The 23,936-nt window shown below is 45.0% G+C and overlaps 1 protein-coding gene and 1 pseudogene across 1 annotated transcript in view; both read left to right on the top strand.

Annotated features, from left to right (window-relative positions):
* The window catches only part of NUDCD1 (NudC domain containing 1), a 469,559-nt gene that overhangs the window by 208,835 nt on the left and 236,788 nt on the right, over window positions 1-23,936 (top strand). The window lies entirely within an intron of this gene.
* LOC147724575 (microtubule-associated protein 1 light chain 3 gamma pseudogene) lies at window positions 7,915-8,230 on the top strand (annotated as a pseudogene).

Raw genomic sequence — 23,936 nt, 5'->3', positions numbered from 1 at the left:
GAGACCATGAGTTTGGAAATCATGAGAATGAAAATGAAACAATTGGAAGTAGAGAAAGAAAAGGCGGCAGTGGAGAGCAAGAATGCTCGTGCCCTGGTGGAAAAGAAATTGCTTTTGGCTCATGAGTCGAGCATGAGAGAACTGGATATCAAGGCCAAGCAGGTTGATTCCAGTTCAAATGGTGGCAGCGCACAGCCAGTGCAAGGGGGTAAAGTATATATTCCCAAGGATTTGGTACAGAATTACAATAGGAGTGAGGATATCTATGCCTGGTTTACTTCTTATAACATTGCATTAAGAATGAATGGTTTGCCTGAACAGCATTGGAGGGCGGGCCTGTGGAAACATTTTGAGGCTTCTGGGAGGAGTGCTCTAGAGCCCTTAGATTTAGCAGGTGCCATGACCTACCCCAATATGAAGGAGGCCCTATGTCTCAGGTATGGACTTAATCCAGAGCAGTACAAACTGCAGTTTAGGAACTCCAAGAAGAAAGAGTCTGAGACTTGGATGGAGTGTGTGAATCTGTACTCGCGTGCTCTGGAAGGTTGGATGAAGGGCAGCAAAGTAACTGATTATAAGGGGTTGTTGCATTTAATTAGTTGGGAGCTCTTGACTAGTCTTTGTGTTCCAGAGCTGCACTAGCATCTTATAGACAGAAAGCTGACAGACCCCATTAAGCTTGCTAAGGAGGTGGACCGCTGGACCAGTACCAGGGTCCACAGAGGAATTGTGGGTACCACAGCCAAAGGCGGACAGGGTCCCCAGCAGAAGAGTGTGGGGACAAGGGTAACCAAAAGGAGTTCTCTCAAGGACCCCAAAATAGTTCCCAGGGAAAGGAGTCCCAACCCCCCAAACCTAAACAACCATGGCCCCCTAGGGGCAGAAGGAACCACAGGAGTCTCCCTACCTGCTATCACTGCAATGAGGTGGGACATGTTATCAATAGGTGCCCTAAGAAACCTCTAGCACCCACTGGTGCTCCAGCCCCGGGGTTAGCAAGTGTAGCTTTGGGAGGGGAGTTAATTTCCAGGGGGGAGGAGGGACTAGCAGTCATGACCCTTGTCTCTTTAGGAGACCAAAAGATGGTCCAGGATACCTACCTGCCCCCTAATACTAAGAAATTCGGGCAGGTGACCATCAATGAGAGGGAGATAGAGACTCTGAGAGACACAGGAGTCTGCGTGATATTCATGAGGTGTCAGTGGGTGCCTGAAGAGCAGGTCATTCCCAATGTACTCCACCCAGTAATTGCAGCTGACAAATCGGTGCACCTCTGCAAAGTGGCGCGGGTTCCATTTGAGTGGAGGGGGTCTCGGGTCTCTTGAAGGTTGTTGTGAGTCCATCCATTCCCGTAGACTGTCTGCTAGGTAATGACCTGGAGAATTCCCTGTGGAAGGAAGTGGAACACCAGGCTCATATGGAGATGTTGGGTCTGCCTGAGTGGGTCTGTGCAACCACTCGGTCTATGGCAGCCATACGGGTGATTCAGCAGAACTGGAGCCTGAAACAGTGGCCCAGGAACCTGCCAGGAGAGGAAGAGGCAGGGGGCGCGGGAAACCCACCCCAGCCGTTCCCACGGCCTAGGAAGGAGCAGAACCTGAGGGAGATGGTGTGCGGCAGCAGGCTGCAGACCTGGCAGCAGGTGGAGAGTCCAAGGATCATCTCATTTACTGGGAAGATGAGTTGCTTTATAGTGAGCCTAAGTTTGCTGAGCCCGGTGCAACCAGTGTGCTGGCGGTACCCGAGTGCTTCAGGAACTTCCTAAGAGGTCTGGCTCATAACTTACCTCTCGCAGGACATCTGGGGCAAAGCAAGGCCTTCCAAAGGCTTGTCACCCACTTCTTCTGGCCCCCAGATGAAGAAGCACGTCGGGACATTCTGTAGATCTTGCCAGACATGTCAGGCAATTGTCAAGAGCGGAGGAAAGTGCAAGGTACCCCTCCAACCCTTTCCTGTGGTGAGCACCCCTTTCGAGCAGGTGGGCATCGACATTGTCGGGCCACTGGACCACAAGACAGCCTTAGGCAACACGTTCATCCTGGTCTTGGTGGTCCATGCAACCCGGTACCCGGAAGCTGTCCCTCTCAGGACAATCACCTCCCCCGTGGTGGGCCGTTCATTGATGTAGATCTTTTCCCATGTGGGGTTCCCCAGAGAGGTGGTCTCCGACCGGGGTACCAACTTCATCTCTAGGTACATGAAGTCTCTGTGGGAGGAGTGTGGGGTAACCTATAGGTATCCCACTCCTTACCACCTTTTGTTGAGGAGTTTTATGTTGTAGAATGCGCTCTTCGCAGTGCTCTTTATATGTTTGCTCATGTTCAAACGTGGGTCCAGAGTGAATCCCAGGGATTTTGCAGAGTCAGCCAGGGCAGGTTTGCAGTTAAGAGCAGCAATGGATTTTAGCCATTCTTTAATTTGGGGTGTCTGATCATTATTGGATACAAGAAAGATTTACGTCTTATCTTGATTTAGTTTAGTTGTAGGTGGCTGTGTGATAGCCAGTGCTGGACTTCTCATTAAGTGTCATTTAGTTTATGTGTGTCTCCTACTGAGGATGTTTCCAGGTAGATCTGAGTATTGTCGGCATAGAGATGGAATGGGATGTTGGCTTTTTTTAGTATGACGTTGAGGGGCTCCATGTAGATTGAACAGCGAGGGGGAGAGAACTGACCCTTCTGGGACACCCCGGGTTATAGGAAATGTCAGAAGTAGGCAGCATCGGTCTGCATCGAGGAATTTGTATACATCATCTATAACATTCAGGGCCGCTGTTTCAGTGCCAGACCCTTTCTGAAGCCTGATTGAGTGTCCAGTAGGTTGTTGCTGTCAATGAGTGTCCAGTAGGTTGTTGCTGTCAATGTGTTGGTTGAGTTGGAGGAACAGGCATCTTTCAAGTATTTTGGCTAAGAGGAGGGTGGAGACAGGCCTGAAGTTATTGAGGTTATTTGGGTCTGTGCCCATTTTTTTTTTTTAGTAATGGCGCGACTTGGCCCTTTTTTAAGACCGTCTCAAGTAGCTATTTATAATCTTGGTCCAAAGAGGGGCTAGGGCGTGGTTCAGCTTTTTTGCCAAGTGAGCAGAAATAAGGTCAGCTAAGTGGGAGGAGCGCTTGGACATATTAATCATTTCAGTGATGTCTGCTCCCGAGATGGGGTTGAATGCCTTCCAGCTCCTGGGCAACATGGGGGGCTCTAGGAGTTGGTTGCATTTGGTTATGTCCAGTAGAGAGACTGATGTTTGCGAGTCCAGGCAGGATAACCATGCTTGGGAGTTCAGGGGTGTGTGGGGGATTTGTTTCCTTTATTACTGGAGGGCGGGCTTTCATTGGATGGCAGGATATGCTCGTCAAGGGAGTGCTAAATCTTGGTAATTTGATCATTAAAGAAATTAGAAGAGTTCCAGCTGTGTGGCTGTGTCTTGGAAAGATTTGGGTGTTGATTATTGGTGCCAGTGGGTGGTAGGTGTAAGCATTGGGCAGGCTCCGGATGTGTGTTTAGGTTCATTAAGATTTTGTTTATACCCTGTATTACTATCTCTAATTGGCTTTCCGTCAGAGAATGTCTCTGATTTATCTTCAGTAAGGAGGGGGTAAGGTTGTTTAAATTTAAGCTGTCCTTTGTGAGGCAGTCCAGAGATAAAGAGTGTCAGTGAGATTGTTGCTCACAGTGTCATTGGTTACTATATTGTTCATGATGGGTATTGTGGACACATGATGTGAGCACTCTTGTTTTGTTTCAAACAACTGATTGTTGATTGCTGATGGTAGGTTGTGAGAGTCAAGTGCATTTGTTAGTGGGTCACCCTCACGAACGGCCTATGGGAAAGAGGATTGTGGGAAAGTAAGAGTGGAGTGGGGTCAACAGGGGGTTGGGGAGTTGCAATAGTAAAATTTCTCAGAATTGGTCTGGATATTTATTTATTTTTTATTTTAAATGTTTTCTATATCGTGAACAGGACCGAGGGTATCGGAGCGCTTTACAGTATATAAGTTCAGGAAGGCTACAAGGGGTAAAAAACAGAGCAACCCAACACAGTAAAAACAATCTTAACAGTCTCATATAGCACTGAACCCTAGGGAGCATTGGAAGCAGAGAGTCCAGACAAACGTTTCTTCATCCATAGCGTGTTTACTTCATTGAGAAAGAAAGTATAAGGATAAAGACAGAACCGCAAGACAGTCATCATATATTCGGACTGGCAAGGATGTCCTCTAGTGACTTGGAAGCTCCATTACAGTGGTAAGTTTCTTCATCAGTATCAATTTAACTTCATTTTTTAAAAGGACAGAGGAGGGATTCAACCTGACTTCAGGGGGTAAGGCATTTCATATCCTTGGGGCGATACCCGAGAAGGCTCGATTGTAAGGTTTTTTGTGCGTTTTTTTAAATAAACTTTATTGAGATTTTTAGAAAACAAAGATACTTGACATCTTATAGTATGACAGGTAATATAGGAATGTAAATAAGAGAATAAAGGAAACATTCCCAGCAGTATCCCTCGCAGTTCACACCATCCATACGCTCTTAGTAATGGACAATAACAACAAATACCTCTTGTTACAGTAATGTTTTTCATGGCGGTTTCCCAACCTGAAGTATCAACATCTCAATACAATGTGTCACCAGTGCCCACAGTGGCGGCAGGCCGAATCCTAGCCAGAATTTGATCATTATGTATCCCCTCTGTGTCAAGTAACTGTGTAAGTGCTCCTCCCCTCACTCCTCCCCTATCTCATCTACAGCAGAATTAGGTCTTGCCGTCTCACTTTCCTTAGCCATTTGATATGTTTTGTATAGTGCACAAAAGTTTTTAGGGTGTCTGTGCGGCGGGAGTAGTTCGCTATAGTTCTCTGTTTACGTGCTGCAGTAGATCATGTCCCTGGACCACTCCGTAATGGTAGGTGCCGTCCTCTCATCCAGCACATAGCCACCCTTCGCCTAGCTATCAGCATATTCATGTCTACTAGTCTGCGAACCGCCGTTGGCAATTGCCTGGAATAGCCCAGTAGGGCAAGAAGAGGATCTGGAGCAAGTTGCCTATCGATAATGTCGCCTACCTCTTTAAACACAAGCGCCCAAAAGCCAGTCATTTCAGTGCAATTCCAAGCCAAGTGCAAGAAGTCCACCAGATGTGCTCCACAGCGGTAACACCCCAACGTCGCGCACCGGCCATATCTGCTTAAACTTTCAGGGGTGCAATATACCCTGTTTTGGGATTTAAAATGGTTTCGCCTGTTTTTCCCATTGAGTGATATCCGCTTGGTATTAGTGCAGCAATATCGCCAGGTCTTGTCTTCTAGTTCTCTGTCTAGGTCAGTTTGCCATGCTAGTCTCGCCTTGGTGTAAAAGGTTTTCCGAAACCACATAGTTAATTTGTATATTTTGGACACTATATGTATGGGGGATGCAGTTTTTATCACGTATGGGAGTGCAGCAATGTCCGGAGGTTCCTCCATATCGCCACCCAGAATATCTGCCAAGGCGTGTCTAGTTCTATGGAATTGGAGCCTGTGCAGGAATGTAGTATGTGCGCCTGGCGCCTCAGGTTCTTCCCATGTCTTAACTTTACCTTCCATGAATATATCTCCAACTTTCACTATCTCTAGAGCTTCAAGTGCTCTCTTCACTCCTCTATCTCTGCACGGGGGTAGCCAACGGCACCACTCCAGAGGAGCAAGTGGGGATTAACCCGGTAACCGCGGCGGTAATTCCGCCTCGGTGCGGGCGTTTCCGTGAGCGGGTGGGGCCGCGTCGGCCATTGGCCGACGGCAGCACCGGGGATGTAGTGCTGCTGTCGGCCAATGCCCGACGGCAGCAAGGAAAGGGTTAAAGTATTGCTCCAGCTTCTAGCTTGAGCAAGTGCTGCCATGTACGTCTAGTCACATTTATTGAGTCAAAAATTCCCATCCAGAGATCCGTACAGGTAAAAAAAATAGCGGGTAACGGGAGTGGTGCCATCGCCACACTTTCTATCTGATTATGGGGTGTGCCTGGTGGACTATGCTTCCAATAGTGCGCATGGGCTGCCTGTGCCACTCTATAATACTGATCTAAGTCTGGGGCTCACAGACCTCCAAAACGGTGGGGGAGAGTCTAGACATCCCATTTAACTGTGGCCTGTTTTCAAGCCCAAGCCAGTTTGATTAGGAGGGAAGTGAGAGTGCGGAAAAAAGACCCCGGGATGACCCTAGGAATATTGGAAAATAGAAACAAGAAACGGGGGAATATCACCATTTTCATGATCGAAATCTGGCCTAGCAGCGAGAGGAGGAGGCGCATATACCTATCAATCTTTTTTTCCAGCTTATTAACAACAACTCCATAGTTCTTGTGGAACACTACCTCCGAGTCCGTGTGTATTTTTATTCCTAAGTATCTAACTTGTTCCGAAGACCACTGCAGTGGGCAATCCGGCCCAATCGGCGCAGTTGCCAAAGTGAGGGGAAAGATGATTGATTTTGTCTAGTTAACCCTAAGGCCCCAATGCACGTACCAAACTGCACAACTTCCCTGAGTATGGGAGACAGATTAGTATCCGGGTCTCTGGCGTAAAGCAGTGTATCATCTGCATATGCTGAGAGAATCAGGGCGTACCCTGGTAATCATATACCTCTGTGGCGATGGTATTCACGTAGTGTGCAAGCTAGTGGTTCCGCTACCAACGCATATAGTTTGACTCCTGCAGTAGGAGTGTTCTATAAAACTGCAACCATTTGTAGGAATATACCCCCCAACCCCATTGGTGTCAACACCTGTCACATAAAATGCCATTCGCCAGAGTCAAAAGCCTTTTCCATATCTAAAAACACTGCTATGGCTTGTACATCCGGTCGGTTCTGCTGCATTGCCCCAAACACCATTCTCAAGTTATGTAACCAGTTTGTACCAGGAACTAATCCAGCTTGTTCCGGAGCTATGAGTAGAGCGACCAAGGGTGCAAGCCGAGTTGCCAGAATCTTAGCATAGATTTTGGTATCCACATTTAGTAGCGACAGTGGCCGGTACGAGGAGCAGTCCGAAGGTGGATTGTCTGGCTTCAGAATAGCAACTATGATCGCCTCTCTCATAGAGGCAAGGAAGGAAAACAGGGGAACCCTACTCAGTATGGAACCAGGGTAATCGCTATATACGGAAAAACAATGGTTCCTCTGGATTGATAAGATACCTTTGTAATAAAAGAGGCAAAATTGCAATATTTTAGAGGGTACCTCAATGACAGAGGGCGAAAGAAACACTAACACAGGAGAATTCATGTAACATTTTTATAAATTTTGGGACCAAAAGCAATATAAACATAATTTGAAAATCAAAAAACATTAGTGCATTTTGTCCCCAGTGAGAACGGGAACCCAAAATTAAGTGACAGTTTGAATTTCTATATACAAGGTTTCCACAATGTTTTAAGTCCACCATTAACAAGAATAATCTCTATGTAGACAGCTGCAATATGCAATGACATGTGCTGTGTAGTGGTTCGCTTCTTCTGTTTGTCGACGGCGGTTCGACCCTATAGTCAGTGTAAGGCAGAGGTCTTCAAACTGTGGGGCGTGCCCCCCGGGGGGGCGGGGATGTGTTGCCAGGGGGGTACAAATAGGTCTGCAATTAAATGTAAATGAAGATAGCCTGGAAGCTCGAAAGGCGACCTTCAAGGCGGTCTTCATTTACATGCAGCAGTTAAACGCCACAAAAAAAGAGAAAGGACTGTACTACTAAGTGGCACTGGGGAGACAAGTGAGTGTGAAGTTGGGGTCAAAGTGTAGGTTAAAGAGAAGAAAAAAGATGGCATTCCATTGTTTTCTGTTAACCTTGGAATAACTGCATGTAACAACACGCACACAATTGAGCACATATCATCAATTAACTGTCCATTAGGCGTAGAGGTCCACAGGCAACAGCGTAAATCTGACCGGGAATGGAAAGTCTGCAATGAAACTAAAACCCAATCCTGTTTAAATTGTGGAAATGTTTAGCAACTCGGTAAGGTGAGGTGGGTTATATAAACAGTGAGCTTCCATCCAAACTGCCCTTGGTCATTGAAAGGCTTTTTTCTTTATAGTGAATAACAAGACCTTACCGTCCATGTCTGTCACAATTTCAGAAGTGTATCAATCATAAGGATGAAGATGGCTTCCTACACATGACATGCATCACAGGAGATGGTTGGCTGCAATCCGATCAGTGACTAGCGAAAACAGACAAACTGCCACTCACTAATAATGACTGCCTAACATTAAGGCAGGTTTTATCCAGAGAAAATGCTTTTTATATAGCCATTTTACATCTTTGAGGATTGTGAACACTTGCTACCAAACTAAAATGCATGTATGCCTTTTAAGCTGTTACTAGAGGACTTTGAATCAAGTCTTTAAGAACTACTTGTTGGGAGGCAGAAACAAACATGGATGTTTCTTTTTTGTGAAAAATAAACTTTGCACAAGTACAACCTCACAGGACAGGAGCTGGTGAGGACAAAGTGCGTTCAATGTTTCCAATTTTGTTTTCAAGTGTGGAGATTGCAGGCAGGAGAGTGGTAAATGGATGGCATTTGTCACCTAGCATGCTCGTTGGGGCATTGACAGACATGATGGTCTCTTGCCCTGCACACAATTATTGCACCACAGTGAGCATTGTAAAAGGACTTTGAGGTTATGCAGTTAAGAGACATCTGGTTTGTCATAAAAACTACATCTTACTATCTGCGAGACTACATTACATTTTTGTAAAATGCAATATCGAATTTTTGTTCTATTTTCGAAGATGTAATTATATTTCTAATAAAGACGCACACACCTCAGTGGAAAAATTAATGCCAGTTAAACTAACCAAAAGGAAATACTGTTTTACCTTATCAAACCTCAGTTAGCTAATGTGATCACAGCAGCTGTCTTCGTGTGTGACGACTGAGTCACAGAATTAAATCCTGATTGGTGCAATGAGAAATAGTGGCTTGTTTACAGTGTTACAAGGTACCAGTCTGTGACAGAAAGCACTGTGACTGTTATTGTTTTAAAACTGTATTACACTGTATAAAACAGACTGCAGCAAAATACTGTTTAAGATAAAAACAAGTGCTTTAAAAATATACATTTTAGTGATAAGAATCCAGACTATATCTAATGTAAATATTTGATATATGCCCATTAAAAGGGTATTTTAATGGACACATAGATTTCCCCTCCGAAAGAATAAGTATTTGTCTTTATTAATTGAAGCCTACACTGGCTCCAACCATTCCACACATTTGCATTTCTTTCAGGTAGCGGGCACCTTGGTGAGAAGTCATGTTCCTTTAGCTCTATATCTGTTTTGCAGCACATGAGCCCTACACCTCCACACACACTCTGTGAGTGGGGTCTAGATCTCAGTTATGGCAGTCTTTCTGTGAAAAAGAATATGGGGTGCATTTTGCTTGCTAGCATTAGGGCCCAGGACACCATTGTTCTGCATGGAACAGGGCCCAAGCAGCGGAATGAAGTGGGGCTAAATTTGCTATTCGTGTGGTTATTTTTTCCAGAAAGCCTGCTTTGGGCATCTGACCTATAAGTAGTTGCCCAGTGAGTGGGCAGAGTAGACAGCCTGCTTTGCAGAGCTGTAGGCATCTTTGATGTTGCAGCTGCTTAAGAGGTCTGGGGCACACTTCCTGTGCCAGTGTTTCTTTAAGCATTGGAGTAATCACCCAAGGGAGAGGGGAAATTATACAGAGGTGACACCTTGATTTGGGCATCAGTGAGAAGAGAGGATGAGGATGGATTGGAGGGAGAGGGTTGGTGTGAGATGGGATCCCATGTTGATAAAGGTCCGAGGCAACAGCAAGGCAGCAGCTGACATTAGTGAAGCAAGTACAGTGACACTTTTGCCAAGGGGCGCACTGCATCACAATTATGAATGTTTTACAATAGAATTTGGGCAGGAGGGCTCAATTGCCTTGCTAGCATTAGGGCAGATGGTGCCATTTGCGCAAAACAACTGGGGAAACATGCAGTAGCTGGTTTTCTTTCAGGCAGACTGGACCCGTTTTGAGATTGAAGTGATGGTCAGATATGGTGGAGAAGAAATGAAAGAAGGAAATAGCTTTTTTCTCAGGGCTACAGCCATCAGTAGTGCAGCAGGTGGAGTGCATTGGGGCCCACAGCACCCCAATTACGGGCAGTAGTGTTTGTGGTCAATTCTGCTCTTGTTTGATGCTACATTTAGTGTGGATTGCAAGCTACAGAAAATCGCCCCTGAAATGGCCTCATGATCCCTGACCCCTGTGATCATCTCTCCCACTACCCAATTCCTTGCCCTATAGGTTTAGCGGGGGGCCCAACTTCCCAAAATTTAGCTTAAGGGGGGCTCAGACCAAAATAGTTCGAAGACCTCTGGTGTAGGGTCTCTTCATGACTAATGATGAAGGGACATATAATGAAGAAAATACAAGGCATTAGGCCCATATACCGGCACAAATGCAAGAAATATGTGAAAAGGTCATGTAATAAGAAGGTACTGAGGATGTAACTGGGCAGTCTCTTGATTTGTGTGCCACATGTGGAAAAAGAAAGGAAAAGAAGTTACTCACATGAGAACCCGTCCGGGTACTGATATGTGAGGAAGGTGAATAATGATGTCAGAAAACTCACTCAAAATACAGCAAGACTCAATCGGATGTGATGTTTTAAATTGAGGATCTTACCTCTTAGAGGACGGCATAATTCCATCCGCATACATCTCTTCGAACAGAGTTTCTAGGTGAGGGATCAGCAGATCTTTGAATTCTTTATAAAAACTAACCGTTAGGCCATCTACACCTGGGGCGCTGCCAGATTTCATCCCAGTTAGTGCTGAGGAGATTTCCTCAAGCTCCAGCTATCACATCAAGTATTCACGGTGTTCGTTGGTTAGCCAGGGTAACTTTATTTGCAACAAATAGTCTAAAATCTCAGCTTCTCCGCTCACATGCCGCGTGCCATATAACGTCAAAAAGTATTGCCGGAACCGAGAGGCTATCTCAGTTTCTTCGGTTATAGCCTCCACCTCCGCACCCCTGATCTCCGAGATTAGAGTGATTTCCCTACATTACTTCATTAGCGAGGCCGGGACCGCACCCGGGCGCTCTCCCTCCCTATAAGTGTGCGCCGTTTCATATTTGCCCAGATGTTTGATCTCCGCATCCGCAGCGTCATATTACTCCTCTAATAATGTTTTAAACGTTGTCATGTCAGCCACTGTTGAGCCATCAGTTATTGGACGTTTGAATGTTCTAACCGACCCTTCCAAATCAGTTAACCTCTTGCGGATTGCCCGGAGCACCCCTGAGTGTTTAGACATGGCTATCCCACGTATATAAACTTTAAATGTTTCCCAGACAGTCACAAAAGAATCTTATCGATCCAACATTACAAGTAAAGAAGGTGTTGAATGCCTCAGCCAATTCTGATTTAAAAATTGTATCTAATAGCGAGTATGGGGGTAAACACCATGTTTAGGGTGGTATACGTTTCTGTGGAGTATCAACAACAAGAAGTATAGGGGAGTGATCCCAGTAGGTACACTGCAGTCCCATGCTTGGGGATATATATTCAGAGAGGCTAGCCAATAATCGATTCAGGTATGCAAGTTATGAAATGCAGAGTAGTGTGTATACCCGCCTATGTTTGGGTTTCGTTGTCGCCAAACATCAGTAAGTTCCAACTGTGTCAATGCATCTATAATGGCCCTGCCAGACCTATCTTATCGTGGGTTCAAAACGCAATTAAGATCGACCGCCCCCCCCCACCCCCCCCCCACCCACACACACGGCCCTCATGTCTCCTCATCTTTTCAGTTAGCGAATTGTAGAATGTCTGGTTGTCATAGTTAGGGCAACAGATATTGACCATTATTAGGTCCAAACCCCTCCCGAAGCATCTAGCTATAGCGTTTCTACCCTCACGGTCAGAGTCAAGCGGCTCGAGTTTGAGGGCTGATTTAGGATTCACCCAGGTGATCACTCCTCGAGCGTGTGTGGTGAAACCTGGGACGTGAGTGCGTCTGTGTAAGCTTCTACTACGAAGCATGTTGCTATCCAAGGGCAGGTGTTTCCTGTAGGAGCGCAATGTCTATCTTATGTCTAAGCAGGTAGGCCATCACGTTTCTCAGTTTGTGATGGTCAATGAGGCCCTGTACAATCCAGGTTAGGGCCCTAATCCTGCCGTGAGCTTCAGTGTCCGGTGTATCAATGGTCAGCAACATTGAGTGTGCGAATATTTGTGAGCCAAACTGCAAGGTGTAATTTATTTTAAGGGTATTCTTGTCCTGTCTAAGCATAACATCTAGAAAAACTGCATAGCTAGTCAGTCTCATCCCCTCACCAACCCCCTCCCACGCCAAGCTTCCCCCAACTTTACAATGGCAAAATTTCTCCCTGAATACCCAAAACAACATGAACATTTAACAGTGATGCTTACGCACTAATTGAATAAACCCCAAATGGTGGTGCACACTCGTGGGCGGATGTTGCCAACCTATACAATAACAACTTATTAGGCTAAATACACATTACTGTCTGCCATCAAGCCTATGTGTGCATTAGGAAACAATTCTGTTACCTATCACCTGTTCCAGAGTTCCCTTTGTCGAAGCCGCTCTGCCCTATGAAAATGAGGTAGGCTATCAATATTCGTAACCCATTAGCAGTGCCCAGAGCCTACTTATACATTATCACAATTATAGCTGTGGGTATCGTAACAGTGCAGCAGAAAAATAAGACAGTCACAACATTCCACCCTCAAAGCCTCTTCTTATCTGGTAGTCCGTAGGCAGATGCGTTAATCCTGGTCATCAAGCATGCACTCCGAACAGTTCTGCTCCGGGCTTCTCTGCCGCTCTCTAGCCCAACCTTTAATAGCTTTCTGCAGCATTTTGGGGTCTATAAAGATCTTGGATTTTCCCTGTCTGTTTACACGAAGCCTCGCCGGGTACAGCATAGTATAGTCAATGTACTGATCGTGGAGCTGATGCTTGAGAGGTGCAAACTGTCTCCAAGCCTCCTGTACCCGAAGTGTAAAGTCCGGATAAAGGGAAATAGTTGACCCCTCAAACTGCAATGCCTGTTTCTCTCATGCCACTCTCAGCTCCGATTGAATGGCTGAGGGATGTATGTGTATATCCTAGGTAGGGGGTTAAGATATGATGCTAAGAATCCTCATGCATAATAAATTAGATTCGTTTTGGAAGAAAACCACACATTTACTCTGCACATAACTAGGTTAAAGGTTGGTGCCAGAGCCATTATGTAGAGTAAGGTAGGACAAATGTAGGAAAAAGTTTGTGCAGCTACCTAGGCCTATATTGGAGTACATTGGGGCTCATTACAAACGGAAAACAACAAAAACACACAAGACACTGGGGGTGCACCTCATCCCTTCCCAAATGTTAGACTCTGAGCAGATCCTGAACGCATTTAAGCAATCGGCAATAACACATACGACCAAGTGAGAGGAACTGCTTTAAAAAATGTCGCTCTGACTTTGATGTGGGTTGGTAAGTGATGACCTAAAATACTGCAATAATGCTATGTAGTTTCAAGTACTCTATCCTTGACAGTGTCAAGTCTGGCCACGCTACTCAAACCTCAGCGGTCACCTTCTGAGCCATGCTGTGGTTCATGCGCCCAGGCACACCAGGTGTTTCTCACTCCCATGGTTCCAACTTCTTGCATAAGGTCACCTTTATAAAAGAAAAGTTTCTGTAACATAAAGCTTGGCTGATGAAGGGTGATGCCCTGAAACCGGTCCCAGGATGCTTGTTTCCGGTCCAGGGAGGACCTGGCTTGGCAGTTCGGGCTGGACTGTTCCCACAAGGAACAGGGTCAAGACTGATTTGCATATGGTTGGGTCCAAACTGGGATGGTGTGGTGAGCAAAAGAATGATGGATTAAACCCAGATCCTTGTGAATGGGGGTGAATGTTTGCATTGTCCAGCATTCCGTCCATCAAGTGTTTCTCAAGCATATGTCGCCCTGAGTGTGCCCAGACGTGGGTCCTGTGCTCACTACACCACTGGATTTTAAGCTAGCCTGGCTGATGAAGGGTGATGCCCTGAAACCAGTCCCAAGATGCTTGTTTCCGGTCCAGGGAGAACCTGGCTAGGCAGTTCGGGCTGGACTGTTCCCCCAAGGAACAGGGTCAAGGCTGATCTGCATATGGCTGGGTCCAAACTGGGTTGGTGTGGTGAGGAAAAGAATGATGAATTAAACCCAGATCCTTGAGACTCAGGTGAATGTTTGCTTTGTCCAGCATTCCGTCCATCAAGTGTTTCTTCTGCATGTAACAAAGTCCAGGCACTCGATCAGAAAAAAATGTCTACCTCCTTAATAAGAACAAATAACGTAAAATATTCTCAGGGAATTGTAGCATTTTTTTTTCCAGAAACTGGATATGTTATACCACAAGCAGTTATGTATTTTTCACCAGAACTTGCATTGTCGTGTCTGAGAAGCTCCTTGCTAAATGCTAAAATCAAAATTGTGTGTCCCAGAATACAAAGTTCTTTTGGCAAGCAAAATCGACACTGCCTGCTTTCACAAAAGGCATGTGGATACTTGGAGCAATTTTTTACACCAGGCACATCAAAACAGATTGATTCTCCATTCGTTTTCAGCCAGCATCCAAGGAGAGCAGAGTTGTTCGCTAACTTGCATCACATGATCATCCGTATACTCATTCCTTCTTCGAATTGAAGCTTGTCCTCTATTCTAGTTTTATATTATGGCTATTTAAATGGCGCCGTCCATTAATCTTGTGAGGCCTAGAGCGCTTATAACCTACCAACTTCAGTAACATTGTGATCAATAGTATTCAATATTCTTTGACTTATCATCTATGATCACTCCTCTAGCTAAGTGCTGTCCATAATCTAGAGTTTTCCAGTTAGAATATTGCCAGGGCCTATCTCTTCCATCCATCTGAGGAAGAGGACATCAATGGTTTTAATTAGTTTCCAGATTATTTTGTTGCGAATTGTAAAAATATTGACGTTTACAGGCCTTACATTGTGGGGGAAGACAATGAGCCCATTACATACCTAGCATGCATCCACTAATCTTTGAATCTCATATCTTTGGCCAATTGAGGCTTTTGCAGTAAGCCTCGTGCATTCTGTACTGTTTTAAAGCAGTTTGACCATTCATTTGAACAAACGGGGATCTATATAATTGCATTACCATAACTGTTTTTTCAACAACATTATAAATGGTAGTGACCCATATAAAGCACTTGAAAGGGGAGAGGATGTAATCTTACGGCTAGAACGGTCGACCTCGAAGCTGGTGAACCAGGTTCGAGTTTTGGCAGGGACGCTCAACATCCTGTTATTCTGGGCAAATCACTTAATCCCCCTGTGCCTAACAATAACAAGCATTGGCATAGTCAATAGGTCTCGCCTTTGGGACCTTATAAGTGTTTAAACAACAAAAACAATACAAAATGCCAATACTGATGATTTTTATCACCCAAGTGCAACCACGGCGCATGAACACTCGCCAATGACAGCAGGATCTATTCAATAGTTTTTATTTTAGAATAATTTTCTGATTTATGTCATTATTTTTTATGTAAATCACAATTCAAGAAATATATACAATATCACAAAAAGACACAACCAATTTTTCTAAAGTAAACAAACAATTTCAAAAAGACACAACACTCTGCACTCACTTCACAAATGTCACTCGCAAAAAAATTCCAAACATCCGCACACTTCCTCCAAACCTAGTCACAACCACACTCACTCGACTCCCACATCCAACATCTGGTCCCTTACAAATGTTATCACTTTCTTGGACCAAGTTACCTAAACCAAACAACATACAATTTTACAACTACTGTTTTTTGTGAATAACCCAAAGTGCCAATAAATTTCTAATATTAGGGAAACAAACTTTCCAAAAATGCACAACTAGACATTTTACAAATGTTTGTTCGGTAAAAAACGCAAGGTCGACTCGTTTCGAACCCTCTTCGTTCTAGGGTTTTCCTCAGGACCAAACAGTACAATTTCTTTAGCCTTGACAACTTCAAATCTCAACTGTAAATCGGATGAGGAATTTTTGTCATAGATAGTTCAGTCAAGTCAAAAATTGAATTTCCGCGTTGTTAATAAATGGCAACTTGCTGTTCCAAATCCAAACGGTCCAGCTCATGTGTCTCTCAATGTATTGAAAAAACTCATGTCATGGCTCTACTATGGAGAAACACTTATAAGGTCCCAAAGGCGAGAACTATTGGCTATGCCAGTGCTGGTTTCTTTTTTAACTGCAGCTCTTTTATAGGCAAAAAATAGGAAAAGGCCCAAGTTGAAACGTCATCCAGAACCGACGGCTTTGGTGACAGAACTAAAGGGGCTTATTTACATGCCCCTTGCGCCACCGGCGTGCCACTTGTTAACACGTCCATAGCGCTCCTTTCAGTGATGTTCCAGCTTGCTATAACCAGTCTACTGATAGTTTAGAATCATTGTACTTCACTTGAGACCAAAGGGAAAACATTTATGCCTGCAGCCCCTCCATATTTTCTTCCGCATATTGTTAAAACCATTTCAGTTTTTGTGTTGCAAATCTGGATATTTTGTAGGGATATTGATACCAATACTGGTTAAATCAGGTGCAAGCACATTGTATAAAACACCCGCCCAGTGACAATATTTTTTAAGAGTTTTATATAGCGCGAACTAGACCCGAGACATTGTGTATCAGAGCGCTTTACATGAGCACCAGTTTCATTAGAGACAGACACATTCATTTTTGTTAGGCACTGGAAGATTACGTGATTTGCCCAGAATCAGAGGATGTTGAGCATTGTTGTTGCCGAGATTCGAACACGGTTCCCCAGCTTCGAGGTTAACAGCTCTAACTGCAAGGCTGCATCCTCTACCAATAGGATACAAAGGGTCCGATGGTAATTACGACTAAGATGCCATGTCCCTTCCTATATAGTGCACTGAATACATCCCCTGAACATATCTGCAAGGCGCTACTGTTAGTGGTTGTGACTCTGATGTGTAAAGAAAAAAAATCTGTAAGTCTGCCTTCATATAAATGTAATGACTTGACGCCGAAACCAGTATTGGGGCCCTGGGGTGCAACTAGCTTACACTGCACAGCAGAGCTTCATTATTGTGCGTAAGTATATTTAGTATTTGAACCTCCCGCTTGAACCCAGACTATGCTCCATAGTCTCACTGCCCTCTGCAATTCCACGCTCCCCTTTTATGCTGTCACTTCTCTAACTGATGTTGCCTTCTCCTCTGTACTCCCCACCTCTTACATGCGCCGCCTCTACTGCATCTGTGATCTATGCATTACAAAGGAAGCATTTAACGATGTGCATTTCTCTTGTTAAATACATACAGTGTATGGCAGCCTGCTCACTGCCTGTTATATCCATTAGGCTATTGTATTTTTATTATACTTATATTTCCTTTTGCAAGTAGTTTAAATCTCTGTAGGTGTCTCTGTGTAGATTCTTTGCTGGTTTATTGGCAGGTCGTTTAAAGCGCCGTGAACTATATAACTCTGTCCACGCGCATTAATCTGCTCCACGTCGTGCATTGATGACGTTTTACAGGCCACACACCGATCTGTAATTATTTATTTACCGTGAACGAAGCGCGCTTATAGTATTAACGCGGAGGAAGCCACTAGGTTACAGAATTGTACTACAGATTCGCTCATTCGCGTTTTTAAAGTTACAAAATACTTTGAATAATAATCAAGGATGTATTTGCCCAGAATAGAAGTCATTTCTTTCGGGGGCATCTGCATTCCTTTGCAGCACGTGTTTAGAGGTAATGTTAATACAAATCGGCCTTTTGCTGTGACCCTGTTTTGGCACCTCGAACGAACAAGTACAACAGCTCGTGGCCACTGAATGTATAGTTGCCAAGACAACATTTTGGAGTTCTTGAAATTATCCCGAGTCCACCAGTGAACAATTGAAACAAGCATTTAAAATGCAATAGGTCTCGCATTATGAAAGTTTAAGCTATTGGTATTGTAAATGACACATTTTTTATTTATGTGTTGGTTTTGAAAATAGCGAAATTAATAGCTTTGTCATTTACAATGCCAATAGTTTTAACTTTCGCAAACGTGACACCTATAGCATTTGTAATGCAATATGTGTTGTATTTACACGACTTAGATGTATTAATATTACACATAACAATTGCTTTTATTTTTTTTAATAATTCGTACTTAATAAAAGGTATTGTAATTTATAATGGCAATAGCTTAAACTTTTGTAAATAACTTTTGGGAAGATTATGTTCTGTGTATTTTATTGTGATAAATCTAAGAACAGAAGTGAAATATTAACATCTTTTTGTGACATTTGTAATAAAGTTTGAAACATTGAGAGAACATATTAGAACCAGTTGTTGTATGGTTGCACAGAGTGATGCTGAGGCCTTCAGTGGTGCTGAGTGATGCTGAGACCTTCAGTGGTGCTGGGTGATGCTGTGGCCTTCAGTGGTGCTGAGTGATGCTGTGGCCTTCAGTGGTGCGGAGTGATGCTGTGGCCTTCAGTGGTGCTGAGTGATGCTGTGGCCTTCAGTGATGCAGTGGCCTTCAGTGGTGCTGAGTGATGCTGTGGCCTTCAGTGGTGCTGAGGGATGCTGTGGCCTTCAGTGGTGCTGAGTGATGCTGTGGCATTCAGTGGCGTTGAGTGATGCTGTGGCGTTGAGTGGTGCTGTGGCGTTGAGTGGTGCTGTGGCGTTGAGTGGTGCTGTGGCGTTGAGTGGTGCTGTGGCGTTGTGTGGTGCTGTGGCGTTGTGTGGTGCTGTGGCGTTGAGGGGTGCTGTGGCGTTGAGGGGTGCTGTGGCGTTGAGGGGTGCTGTGGCGTTGAGGGTGCTGTGGCGTGGAGGGGGGCTGTGGCGTGGAGGGGGGCTGTGGCGTGGAGGGGTGCTGTGGCGTGGAGGGGTGCTGTGGCGTGGAGGGGTGCTGTGGCGTTGTGGTACTGAGTGTTGCTGTGGCGTTGAGGTTTGCTGTGGCGTTGAGTGGTGCTATGCAGTAGGTCTCGCAATTATGTGTGTTTGTGCTATTGCATTGTAAATGACAATGCCTTTTATTTATGTTTTTGTTTGTAAAACATAAATAAAAGGCATTGGCATTTACAATGGAAATAGCTTAAACTTGCGTAAATGTGAGACCTATTGCATTGCAAATGCTTGTTTGAAGAAGGCCGTATTGTAGGAGTGCTAACAGCTGTGGGGACTATGGGCAGTCACGGGAAGCACGAGGGGAGGAGAACCTGGCAGGGAACGGTGGTTTAAATTTACAGATTTAGCAGTGCAGCCAGGTGCTCTTGGATGCCGCTCAAACACAAAAAATGTTTGTAAAAGCTGGTTCCACTAAACAAGCAATGCTTGCTACTAAATAAATAATTAAAAACGGGCGCCATGCAAAATGTGAAATGTGCACAACTAAATAAGTAATTAAAAGCGGGCAGATGTGAAAGGGGAGAAGAACTTGGCAGGGAAGGGGGGGGTTGAATTTACAGATGCAGCAGTGCGGAGAGGGGATCTTGGGTGGCGCCAGAACAAAAGTGGAGTGATAAATTGTGACGGAATGGGGCAGAGAGGAGGGATAGAAAAGGTTGGGGGGCACGGAAGCTGACGAGGAGGTGGGGAGGGGCAGCGAGGCGCTTGGGAGAGCGCTGTGCTTTGAGGGATGACTGCCTGAAGGAAGGCGATACATTGTGGAAAGAGGTTCGGGGGAGAGTGTAACAAGCGCTAACATCTGGCTCTGCCAGTGGAAAACTACCTGCCGGCCCAACTCTAAATGAGGCGGGCAGAGGGTATGCCATCGCAATTGGAATGGAGTACCTCTGGAGCGCTCTGACACCTTCGGGTAATGTTTGCGCCATATAAAATCGCATTAAATAAATACCCTGTTCGCAAGACTCTTTATCCAGCCCCAACAGTGAAATTATATAACTCGCAATTTGAGTCAAAAGGAAAAACAAGCTGTAGAGTGAGTAATATTCATCTAACAGTTGTAGAGTTAATGTACGGGGCACCGGGTGTACTGCGAGAGCACCCACACGCAGCGCCATTCACGCCGGTGGAACTGTGCGCAGCGTCACCAGCTCTGGATCACCAGGGCCGCCTTGTTCTTCTTGTGAGACTGGCAGTGAGGCTGCGGCTTGTGGGAGAGACATGGAGAGAGCACTGGGGTGAGGGTGAAGGGAGAGGAAGGCACGAGAGAGGGGGACCGCGTGGAACAGAGAGAAGAGAACTGGGGAGATAAAGCGGAAAAAGAATGAGAAGGAAAAAAGAGTGATTTAGCAATAAAATGAAACAAACAAAAAACACAGGTAAGAGAAGCAAAAGGGAGAGACACAGCGAGAAACAAATGGTGAAAGGCAGATGAGAGTCCCAAGTTAGAGGGGGAAGTGTTGGTAGTAAGGGCAATATGGAAAACATGGAAAGGCAAAGATGGAGAAATGAAGGGCAGAAGTTACAGGGCCAGGAGAAAGGAAGGGAAAATATATAATGAGGTGATGTGATACAGGCAAGAGGTAATCATAAGAGCGTAACAAGAGGTAACCATGAGAGCGAATCAAGTTGAATGGGGGTGGGGGGGGCGAGGGAGCAGGGGAGTGAGCGAGTGGGAGGGAACGAGCATATGGGGTGTGAGTGAGGCCAAGCGCGCGCTGGCGAAGCGTCACGCTTCAATAGATCACATGCATTCGGAGGAATCTGCTTGGAATCCGCTTGTTCAAGAGTGTTGTTTCCCCTACAATATGTCAGAGCTATAAATAGCTCGACCTAAAAAGTATGCTGCAGTATGGACAAGCTGGATTAAAGACGTTTTACTTTACGCAATGAAGAAACGTTTGCTTTACTGAAAAATGATGCACTAAAACCATCTGCTGTCAGTGCTGAAAGGGGGAGTGTTGTACGAATTGTTGATCTCCAAGACAGTACCTGCCACTGTTCACTTTAGAGGGTCCTCATGCTTCATTAGAATATACACAAAATTAAAAGTTGTTCACATACGTAAACAGCTAAACTTGGGTACAGACCACTCACTCCCTCACAAAATAGTTACCGTCCAGACCAGAAAGACCGAAACCCACATACAGGCTGCCGTAAATATTTTAGTAACGAATACCATGATTACAGCGCTTGGAACAAATACAAGTACTAACTATCCAAGAGTACCTGTCTGCCTCTGGGAAGAGCCGGTAGTCTCCCACTAATAGTAAAAACTGCAGGCACGTTTCCTACCAAAATGAAGTTAAATACAGTTACTCAGTACCTGCTCAAGTAAAGCTCTCCAGGAACAACTTATGCCCTTTCAAATTTGAGCGAGTAAAGTTAGACTTGCTCAAATTCCTAGTACACAGCCCAGTCACATCGTGTCAGGGTGCAATGGGGACATTTACGATGGAACGTTCAAAACATGGGCATTTTATTAATAATGAATAATTGACTATATAGAAATAGTAACCTGTTCGAGACGCACTACAAATCCAAAAGAGAAGCATTTACAACTACCAAGTAAAATTTTTCAAAACCTATGTATGCGAGACGAAGCATACGATTACTTTTACAAACAGAAAGGCTTAAAACGCCAAATTGAAGGCTGTACTTTCACCTTCACGTCCAATTCATTCTAATTAGCTTAAAGGGGAGCTCTGGTAGTAAACCAAGGAGCTTTCCTCCACCTTCTCAGCGGACTTAAAAATAACAAGCATCCAATAGCAACCCCAAACTATCAGGTGAGGCCAGGGGGCAGCGAGTTAGAAGGCTGCAGCGAAGCTCCATCACAAACTGTGTGGCGATGAGAGATGGCCAGCCGCAGTCCCACAGAGCTGTTGGCAAAACTAGAGGAGGCTCAGCACCGCTCCCATGGATCTACGGTGCAGAACCGGACAGTTCGGCCTCGCAGAGTGGTAGGGGGTCAGTCCGGGGGCATCCCAGGCCATCACCGCGCACCAGTCGGCACCTCCTCTCAACAACCAAGAGCTGCAAATCGCACTCACTGCACTAGTGGCGGCCCAGGCGGTGGTGCAGTTCCTTGACAGGGTAGCAGGAGAGGGACATTCCAGGCAGGAGCCACTGAGGTCGGAGTGGGGAAGGGCAGGGCACCTGGGGTTGGGAGCGCTTGACAAAGGTACTGACCGGATGGCTCTCGATGGATCTTGCCAAATAGGACAGGGACGAAGTGTGATTGAAACCTTAAGGGAAAGTACCTACCAGCAGCGATCCGGTTTACACGGATCATTAGAATATTCCAGCTGACTTGTGTGTAAATTCACTAAGGCAAATAAGGACACGCAGTTCATCCAGTAAAAAGTAGGCATGGCGGCACTCTCTTCTCAGCTATCTCACCCCCTCCTGATGGAAGGTGGGGTGTGCAGCAACTAAATGCTTTGTTGGGTAACATGCATACTCTTGAACCTCTTAGCCAATGACTAGCTGGTATGTTTTCTCAGCCAATCACAATTCACAAAATGCAAGCCTTCTGTTGTTGCAACCAATTAATAATTGACAAGAGGTCAATCAGCCAATCTGGTAAGAAGAGAAGAGTATCTCCATCCATTATAAGGTAATCTCACTTTCCTCCCTCTTAACAAAATGTTTTCTCTTATCTAATTGGTTGTGAGGGACAAGAAGGGCTCACGCTTTCAACCAGCTCGCCAACATTGCGGGACAAAAGACATCTATTAATGAGGAGTAAGGGGAAAAGAAAATCACTCTAAAATAATGCTCTACCTGGGTAATTCTGGACTGTGGTCTCGAGAGTTTGGCATTGCATAAACAGCAATATGAAGCTATTTTCGGTCAAAGGCTGTTGTATTCACATGCACGCTTTTACAACTACACGGTTAAATAGAGTTCTTGAACTTTACTTTCGACATGTGAGCAGGGAATACAGCTAATCTGGGTATTGGACCCTAAAGTACATTTGGGCACACCCAAGGGAATCTGTGAACCCTACAATTAAGGTACTATTGGAAGAAACAAGCGCGTGCGCCGAAAGAGGAGGAGGCAGCAGGGGGAGGGGAAGAGAGGAGGGGGCCTGTGCCGGATTCCCTTGCGGGAGGGGGCAGGAACCATCTGTCAAAGCTCGCTCCCGCAAGGAAATCGCCAAACGTGCACGTGTTGCCATTCAAAGCAATGCAACGATTGCACGTTTTTCCCTGCATAGCTGAAGTGATTACTAAAGGTAATTTCCCTATGCAGCGCATACGCGCTGCGTAGGCGAGACCTAATGAATGTGTCAGTCTGTAACGAAACTGTTGCTCATGTAAAGCGCTCTGATACCTGATGTCCTTGGGTGCAGTTTGCTCTATATAAAACTCTCAAAAGAAAAAAAGTTCACACATGATAACAATGAATACTTAGAAATAGCATGCGTTAACAAATGTGAAAGTTGGCAGCGATGCAGGTAGATTATGCACTTCAAAATACTGGTTTGTCACTCCCTCTTTAAAATACAGAATTTGTTTTGTTCTATGTAAAGCACATCATTGTGCGAGTCTGGCCTGTAAACGAAGAAATCCCATTCATGTTTCCTACCAAAGCCAAGATATTTAACAGTAGACAAACATGCAGCCCCCATACTTTACCTGCAAAGTTATCTGTGCCTTGACCTCTCGCTTCCTGCTTCTTTTGATAATTTTGGTGGTGAGGGGGCCAGCCCAATCCTCCACTGGGGCTTCACCCGCACACACCAAGCTCTGTCCGAAAGATACATTATTTTGTTTCTCTGTAGGTAGCTTTCAAGCGATGTCAGCTTGTCACATATGGCTCATCAATCATACATTTGAAAAAAAAAAAGATTTTTAGATATCAGATTAACATATGCGATTTAAGTGATGACTCTGGTAGCAAAATTATGAAATGTCAGTATCAGCGCACTTAGAGTATCATCGATATCATCATACAACGATTTGTTCTTGTGAAAAT

This window comes from Lissotriton vulgaris, chromosome 4_1 (assembly GCF_964263255.1).
Source record: "Lissotriton vulgaris chromosome 4_1, aLisVul1.2, whole genome shotgun sequence".
Classification (NCBI taxonomy): domain Eukaryota; kingdom Metazoa; phylum Chordata; class Amphibia; order Caudata; family Salamandridae; genus Lissotriton; species Lissotriton vulgaris.
Note: the sequence above shows the minus strand (reverse complement) of the source record. Positions and strands in the feature narration are given on the sequence as shown.